The 9132-nt window shown below is 35.7% G+C and overlaps 1 long non-coding RNA gene across 1 annotated transcript; it reads left to right on the forward strand.

The window, feature by feature from the left end:
• Nucleotides 1-1605: 1605 nt before the first annotated feature.
• LOC108527556 (uncharacterized) lies at nt 1606-6229 on the forward strand. The gene is made up of 3 exons (XR_001884844.1): nt 1606-1706; nt 2071-2319; nt 5702-6229. It is a non-coding gene; the product is annotated as an uncharacterized LOC108527556 (long non-coding RNA).
• Nucleotides 6230-9132: the final 2903 nt, after the last annotated feature.

Genomic DNA, 9132 nt, shown 5'->3' on the forward strand with positions numbered 1-9132 from the left:
TAAGTGTTCTTTGAATTGCTTCCCAGAAAATTAGTAACATTAGTTGTGATTTTCTCTTTGATGTGGAGAGGATGTTTCTTAATTTGCAAGTACCTAAACTTTAGGCCACCTTTAAATCATTTATTTTCAACAGCTTATGATCAGATAATATGGCTATTAAATCCTGATTTTTTAGAAAAGATGCGTGTGTGTGTGTGTATGTGTGTGTGTGCGTGGTTAAATATATAATTGATTTTAAGAACAATTTCATAGGCATAAAATATATTATCTGGAAAATGAATATATGTAATCAACTTTGTTGTATTATTCTATTTTCCTAATATTTGATTATATTTAAATTTACCACATCAGCCTGATTTTTATAATATGTTAAATCCCTTGTAATAAGTATATTTTAATCAAACTCTTCTTATATTTCTAGTAATTTTTAATTAATGTATTTTGTGGCCATACTGTTTGTGCATATAGATTTATGTCATCTGCTTCCTAACTTTTGCCACTGTAACACTATGTCATCCTTTTCCTTAGGGAATGTCCATAACCTTGAATTTCTCCTTGTTTAATATTTATTTATTTTTGCTTGCCTTGTCTCAAATATCTTATTTTTAATCTTTCATTATCAACTTGTTTATAAGAATGTTTCTTATAAATACTATATAGCTAGCTTTTTGTTCTTATTTAATCTAATTTGACTTTCTCTGTTTTTTAATGAGAGAATTTGGTATATTAATATTTAGTGTAATAAGTGATATACTTGATTTTATTTTTTCAGTCTCATTTATTGCTTATTATCTAGATTATTCTACTATGACTTTTTTTTTTAATTTTTATCAATTTGGTCTTCAAGTCCCTCCTTACTAATTTGAAGAATCTAATGAACTTTTTCATCCCATTAATAATCACCTGCTGTTTTCAGGCATTAATAGTCAAATTTTTTTTTTAATGAAATAAAGTAACTCTTTGTGCCCATTTCTAGATGCTTGATTCTCCCAGTCCTTTCCCAACCTAAAAAAGCGTTTTGTCTTCTACTTCCCCATTTTGTTTTCTTCTCCAAGATGAGATCTTGAGGATCTGAGATTCTCAAGAGAGATCTTACATCCTTCCAACCTTCTACCCAGCCCTAAGTCCTCAGTTTGGCCAAGATAAGTTAGAACTTCTAATTCTAGATAACTATGGTACTATCACTGGCAGCATGAAAGCTCCATGTGAATGCGTATGCCACATTTGAAGGGACTCTTTTCTTTCTTTTTCATTGAAAAGCAGTTAGATTCACATTGTGGTTATGAGTTTGGGTGCTCGTATCAGACTATATGGATTTTTTTCTCAAAGGTGTTGCCTGCTAACCGTGTACACTTGGACAAATAAAATTTTTTTGTGCTTCAGTGAAAAGAAGAATTATATTGTGGTTGTTCAAAATATCCAAACGTTCTTCAACTCCCCCTCCCAAAAAAAACTGAAGCCTCATTCTCCTTCACTTTTCTGTTTGGTGAATTTAGTCTCTCACTTCTGGTGAATAGGATACAGTGGAAGTGTCAGCGTGTGACATATGAGATGAAGTCATAAAAGACATTGTGCCTTCTAACTCTCTCTCTCTCTCTCAGAATGTTCACTCCGGGGGAAGCCAGCTGCCATGCCGTAAGGACACTCAGGCAGTCCTGTGAAGAGGCCCATGAGGTGAGAAAGTGAGGCCTCCAGCCAACAGCCATGTGAGTGGGCCATTGAGGAAGCAGACCCGTCTAATGCCTGCAGCCCTGGCTGGCATCCTGACTACCACCTTAACTGAGACCCTGAGCCAGAGCCACTACTTCCAAATTCTTGACCCACAGAAATTGTGAAATCATATTTGTTGTTTGAAGCCACTAAGTTTTGGGAGTAATTTGTTACATAGCAAAAGATAATTAATACATTCACTTCCTAAGATTATGGTGAGGAATTAAGGATACAGCATGAAAAGAACTTTGCTATTATTTTTATTGTCTGATCCAATTTATGTTGAAGGGCCTTCAATACTTTCTTCTTTTACTCTCTCTATCTTGACATTTGTCCGAATCATTTTTGTTTGTTTTTTAGAGATGAGGTCTTGCTATGTTGCCCAGGTTGGAGTGCAGCAGTTACTCACAGGCATGATCCCACTACTGATCAGCACGGGAGTTTTCACCTGCTCTATTTTCCACCTGGGAGGTCATCATATTGATGGCGAACTTAGTGCGGACACCTGATCAGCATAGCGCAGTACAGCCCAGAACCCCTGGGCTCCAGCGATCCTCTTACTTCAGCCTCTTGAGTAGCTGGAACTACAGGCCCACACCACTGCACCCGGTTAGTTTGTTTTTGTTAGAGTTTTGTCTCTAGGATTTTCCTCAGCTGAGTACCTGAAGGCTAATTTCTCCTTGTGAATCTGCAAATATCCTTATTTTACCCTTTATTTTACCATGCATCATTTATAGGTAAACAATATCTTAGCTGTGTATTGAATTTCTGTTTTTTTTTTTTCTCTTCGGTACTCTATAAATGTTACTCCAGTATCTTCTAGCTTCTCCCATTTTCTCCTAGTGAATGGTTATTCTGCTCTTATCTAGCAGGTGATAAATCTGTCAACAGATAGTTTTTCCTTTTTATGTGTAAGTTATTTCTTCCTTAAAGTTCGTAATCTTTTCCCATTTATTCTTTAAATTTTAGACTACAACCAGGATGTGTTTAGGTTGATATCTTTGCTTATCAATTCTGCCTGGAAATCAGGAACCTCTTCCAATATTCAGACTTGTGTTTTCAGCTCAGAATAATTATTTTATCATTGGTTTGATTATTGCCTTTAGTTGTACTGGATCTTAGTTAAAATGCCCATTCTGATTCAAAGTATCTGGAAGACAAATATTTGTCAACTAAGGGAAAGGTGACCACGCATCAGTGGTTTTACTGAGACTACCTGGTTTAAACCTTCAGGCTTTATACTTAGAAAATACTTCAGTCTTCTTCTGGTCATGAAGTTACAAACTTCAGGACAAAAGCTAACCAGCTAAGACCAGCAGAGCAAATTCCAAGAACTTGGGGCTTTAATTAACTTGAATTAATTTGGACTTGCCCTACCTTTAACTTCATACTAAGTGAGATAATAATTCCCCATATTTTCAAGCCATTTTTGAGATGAGTCTCTTATGGCCAAAAGCATCTTAATTTATACATCGTTTTGGTACCTAACGAAATATTCACCAATATTTGGCACATTTGTTAAATCTTCTGGTGTCTACCTCCTCTATGTAATGTAAATATGGTCTGAATATCCATTCAGAAATTATAGTTGATTTGCAAAAATAACTACTATATAGCCTATATTAACTGATAGTTATTCCTTCCCAAACTTCTTTCACTCTTCTGTATATATGCAGAGTAAATCTACATCATTATGTTGATTAAACAAAATAGCAGTGAAATCAGGAAGTTACTGCTCATTGTACACTTATTTCAATTATGGAAAAAGCCAAAACTTTACTCCCTTATTTAACACTTCTCTAGAAAAGCAGTTGAAATAACCTAGTGTCATTCTAAAATGATTTGCATACTATGTAGACCGGAATCTAGGGCTATATATAAATGAAATTATTTTAGAAGTTAAATCTTCATGAAAAAACAAATTAAATGGTTTACTAACCTCAAGCTGATTAAATGTTTTTATTAAATGCAGCCTCAGCCAGCACCTCTTTTCATGGCTACAATAATTAAGTATAATAAATATTCAAATCAGTAATTGAATTTGTTAAAAAAACATGCTCAGCTCACTGAAGACTTTCTAATAAATAGAATTCAAGTACCATATTTTCATACTTCATGACACTTGCCTCATCTTAGTTTAATGACTGCCATTTCTTGCACTATAACAAGATTTTATTTTTATTTTGTTTTATGCTATTCAAACAAATACATTCAAAATCATGGCTACACCTATGTATAACCATATTCTGGGAGTTGGTTTATGTGTTTCTTTATTTTCTCACAAGTAAAGATAGGTCAGATGTTGCCAAATTAGTAAATAACTAAACTTGAGATAGGAAATACTCTAGAGACACAATCTGCTTAGTTTTGCATACTTTTAGTCACTTTTCCCATTACTCTGTCCAGCTTTCCAGTAATACCCATAAACATTGACTTGATTTCATATGACCATGCAGTAAAGTGATTACTGCACTTAGAATTTGGTTGCTTTTCCTATGCTAACAACTTAAAAGTTTAAAATAACTGATGTTCAAAACAGTGAAGATTTCCTTTTATAAACAAGTTGGAAAGGAAACTGTTTTTATATTATTATCCTCAAGTATTTTAACTAATATAAAACATCTTTCAGTCTTTTAGGCAAACCATTTAGACAAAAAGTACAAATAATAAATTTACATTGTGTTAAGCTGAGATCATATTTCTTTCTCTTGAATTACTTTTGACATTATCCTTATGCACCTGGTGATACTGAAAGATGAGTCCAATAGTGTAATACAATAGTGCAATATGAACTTCTGTTCTAGTTTCCATTAGTTGCATCAATTCAAATTGCACCTGGAAAAGACCTAAGCACGACCTAAAGCCAAGACAGCAGATGAGGGCAGACAATAATAATATTTAGATCTATTTTTTTTTTTTTTTTTTTTTGGAGATGGAGACTCACTCTGTCATTGAGGCTGGAGTGCAGTGGTGTGATCTTGGCTCACTGCAACCTCCGCCTCCCAGGTTCAAGTGATTCTCCTGCCTCAGCCTCCTGAGTAGCTGGGACTACAGGCGCCCGCCACCACACCCAGCTGATTTTGACATTTTTAGTAGAGACAGGGTTTCACCATATTGGCCAGGATGGTCTCAAACTCCTGACCTTGTGATCCACCCAATCTTTGTTGCATCATTTAACTTTCATTGGTATCACAGTAATTCACTAACATTCATTCCTTACAGGCAGGTATGAATAATTGAACAATTTTAAACATCATCTTATAGGCAAAAGAATATTTATTCATTGGCTTAGCTTAACAAATCAATATTAAACACCTACGGTGTGCCAGGCACTGTTCTAGACACTGGGATTACAGCAGTGAACAAAATAAATACACTCTCCAGTCTTGTGGAGTTCACATACTGGTGCAGGGAGAGAGATGTATACAAACAAAAATGCATATATAGTAATTCACAAATTGGTAGGTGCTATGAAGAAAAATAAACCATGGTAAGGATGACATAGAGTGCTGGATGGATATTTTAGTACATATAGGTTGGCCAGAGAAGTTGCCATTTGAGAAGAAGAAGAGGGAGTAGGCTCAGTGGATTCTGAGGGAAGTATAAGTTCGAGATTCTGGGTCATTCATGTCCTTGGCAGATCAATGAAGAAGCAGATGCTGTGGCTGGAACTCAGTGTGCATGTCGGGGCAGTGGTAGGAGGCTACGGTGGTAAGACAGGACCACCTCTCATAGGGTCTTGAAGATCATGGTAAAGACTGTGGCATCTCCTCTCCAGTATTTTGAGCAGAGGAATGGTAGCATTCTACTTAGGATTTAAAAGGCGTTGCTCTAGCTGATCTGTGGAGAATAGGTTTGTAAGGCAGCATAGTGAGTGAAAGGAGAAAAGTTAGGCGATTGCAAACATCTGGGTGAGAGGTGATATCAAACTATATTGGTGTGGCAGATGCATTTCATGTGATAGGCTCAATTAATGGCCTCCCTATTTCAGCCTTCTCTTTCTTGGGACTAGCTTGCCTGCTGGAAGGTGAGGAAACAGCCTGTGATCCCAGCTGAGGCCATCCTAGATCAGCCAACTGTCAGCTGCTTGTGTGTGAGTGAACCCCAGCCAAGACCAGAAGACCTGCACAGCTGAGCTCAGCCAAGATCAGCAAAACCTCTCAGCTTATAATCATATAAACTTAACAATTTAGGTGTGGTTGTGACACAGAATTATTATATTATTGTATGCATGTATGCATTGTAAGCATTGTATATTACACATGAGAATCATAGAAACAGTGAAAAGCCAGTAATTTCTGGAGTATATATTGAAGTTAGAGCAAATTGTGTGAGGTAGAGAAGCCACATACTCCAAATTTCTGGCCTGAGAGATTGGAAGAATGAATATGGATGATGGAGGTAGACATTGAATCTGAAACAAATTTTTCATTTTGTGAAATTTTGTGAAATTTCATTTTGTGTTGAATATCTTGTGACTCACTGAAATGAAAATCGTAAAATAAAATTTGTTCCTAATGCATAAAATTTTATAATGTTGTTCTATTTTTTATGAAAAAATATTCTGACTGGATTACGCCTGTAATCCCAACACTCTGGGAGGCCAAGGCGGGTGGATCACTTGAGGTCAGGAGTTCAAGACCAGCATGGCCAACATGGTGAAACCCGTCTCTTAAAAAAAAAAAATCTATCAAACATCAGCATGGCTTTGGCTAGAGACACAACAGAAATAAAATTCCAGTTAAAAACCTGCTTCTCTTTAGTCACTCTGCTAGAGAAAAAGTATCAAAGTGATATAACCTAATTATTTTTTAAAATAATGTTATTAAATATTTCTCCACTAATTGTGGAACTGGACCTTGGTATATGCTGGCCCTTTACCTGACCAGTGCAGTGCATTTTCCCCCAGCTGCTGTGAGTGCTACTGCTAGCAGCTCACAGCTGTTCACGCTCCTGGGAAATGTCCTTGGCCAGTGGGGCCCGCCTACCAGGAGATGCCTGGGAAGTTACAATCCACTCACCCATCAACTGAATAGTGCAGGGGTACCAAAGTCCAGCATCTTGCCTCATGGTTGGAGAACTCAATTTTGTCTATCAGCAGACAGAAGTCAGCCTTGTCATTTCCTCCTAATTAATAAATATTTCACACTAGTTTTCCATTGCCCAGAAATTAAAACCCTATAGTATCTCATTGCTTCCTCTTATCTAAAAACATTTAAGTCACTGTGTTTAGTATCCTTGGTTCTTGTGCTGTTTTCTGTAACTATGCTGCCTCAAGTCACTTCTTGTTGAAGAGCTAGCAGTTATGGGACAGAATTTGCTGCGTGGAATGTCACTTGAGTTCAGTTGGTCAATAGAACAGCACTTCGCCATTCGCACCCAGAGCTGCTCTGGTAATCAGCAAAGGCCAGATTCCAGTTGGATCCCCATCTCTGCTCAGCCCCCTTCTCCTGTCTTCTCCTGTTATCCTCAGCCTCTTACCGGTTTCCTCTGAGAGCACTTCCTCAATAAATCACTGAGCAAGAAAGAATCCCTGCCTCGTGCTCTATTTCTAGGAAGCCTGAAGTAAGACAAGGCTTTATTAAAATTGCAAAGTACATCTAGGGTAGTGATGCCATAGGAAGATGAATATTGTTAAATGCCTCCAGTTTGGTGGCTTTTTACAAAAATGTTCACTTTATCTTTGAAAGGTATCACATTAGTAGCCTTTCATGCCAATGCAGCAGTTCACACACTGATTTTTATAAAATTATTATTGTGAAATTTGAGGGGAAGATGAGTATTAAATATACAGAGCAGGGTTAATCTGGCTGGGGGAGGAGAGTCTTACATGTAACGAAATCCCATGTCAACTAAATTTAAGGAATCATGCATTTCTTTAATTTGTTTCATTGTTTCCTAAAACCACATTGCAAGTTAAGAGAATATATTGTCATGACTATAAATGCTTTATTGAATTTGATCTGTTTTCATAACTATGTATGAAAAATGAGACCTAACAGCCTTTATTCAGAATCATACTTTATATCGCTTATGACTGACTCTGTAACCGTTCATAAAATTATATAGCATGTTTGGATATGATGAAAATTTAGCATTATCTAATGCAAAGCCAGAAGAGAGAGATGTTGGAGAAATCTAGTCCAATTCTTTTATTATTCAGTTGAAAAAATTGTAAGTTACAAATATTAAGTGGTTTGTCCAAAATCAGAATGGTAATTGGTGTCAGATCTGGAACCAGAAAGTAGAACAGGGTTTAGGAAACATATTCATTATGAAGTTTAACTGTTGTAATTGTTGCTATTATCGAAAAAAGAATAAAAATGCATTGAAAATGAAATGAATAATTGACAATTATCAAAATAATTGTTTCAACTGACTCACTTATCTACATAATTCAGACAAAAGTCAGCATTGTAGTTTCTTCCTAATTAAATAGATATTTAATACTAGTTTTCCATTGCATGCAAATTAAAACAGAAAACCCTTTAGAATCTTATTGCTTCCTCTTATTTAAAAACATTTAATTCATTGTTTTAAGTAGTATCCTTGGGCTGCCTCAAGCCACTTCTTGTTGGAGAGCTAGCGGAGTTACGGGACAGAATTTGCCAGTGCTGTGTGGAATGTCGCGTGAGTTCAGTTTGTCAATAGAGCAGCACTTCGCAAACTTAATGTTCATAAGAATCATCTGGAAGTCTTGTTAAAAGGCAAGTTTTAAAGTGCATGGCCACAAAAATGAAATTAATAAAATTTCAGAATTTTATTGTGAGAAGTATATAATTAAGAATAAATATTTGGAAACAGTTTAACAAAAGAAGTGCAAGACTTGCAACTGAAAACTAAATAATTGAAACTGAAAATAAATCATTATTGACAGAAATTGAAGAAGATCAAATAAATGGTAAGCTAGTCCACGTGCATGAATGGGAAGATGATGTTAACATGGTAGTACTCCCAAAATTGGACTACAGATTCAACACAATCCTTATCAAAATCCTAGCTGTCTTTCTTGCAGAAGTTGACATAGCTGATTATAAAATCCATATGGAAATGCAAGGGATGCAGTAAGAAGAGCCAAAACACAATTTTGAAAAAGAACAAAATTAGAGAACTAACACTTTAGAGTTCAAAATTTACTACAAAGCTACAGTAAACAAAACAGTGCGGTACTGGCATAAGGATAGAGATATAGGTCAATGGAATCTAATGAGAGTACAGAAATAAACCAATACACTTATGGGCAATTGAATTTTAACAAGGTTGCAAGATGATTTAGTGGTAAAAGGAATAGTCTTTTCAGTCAATGATATGGGGACAACTGGATATCTACATGCAAAATAATAAAGTGGGACCTCTACCTCACATCTTATACCAAAAAAAAAAAAAAAAAAAAAAAAAAAGAAAAAAAAATTTTTTTTTTTG

Source organism: Rhinopithecus bieti, unplaced genomic scaffold, assembly GCF_001698545.2.
Source record: "Rhinopithecus bieti isolate Rb0 unplaced genomic scaffold, ASM169854v2 scaffold_4658, whole genome shotgun sequence".
NCBI classification, from domain to species: domain Eukaryota; kingdom Metazoa; phylum Chordata; class Mammalia; order Primates; family Cercopithecidae; genus Rhinopithecus; species Rhinopithecus bieti.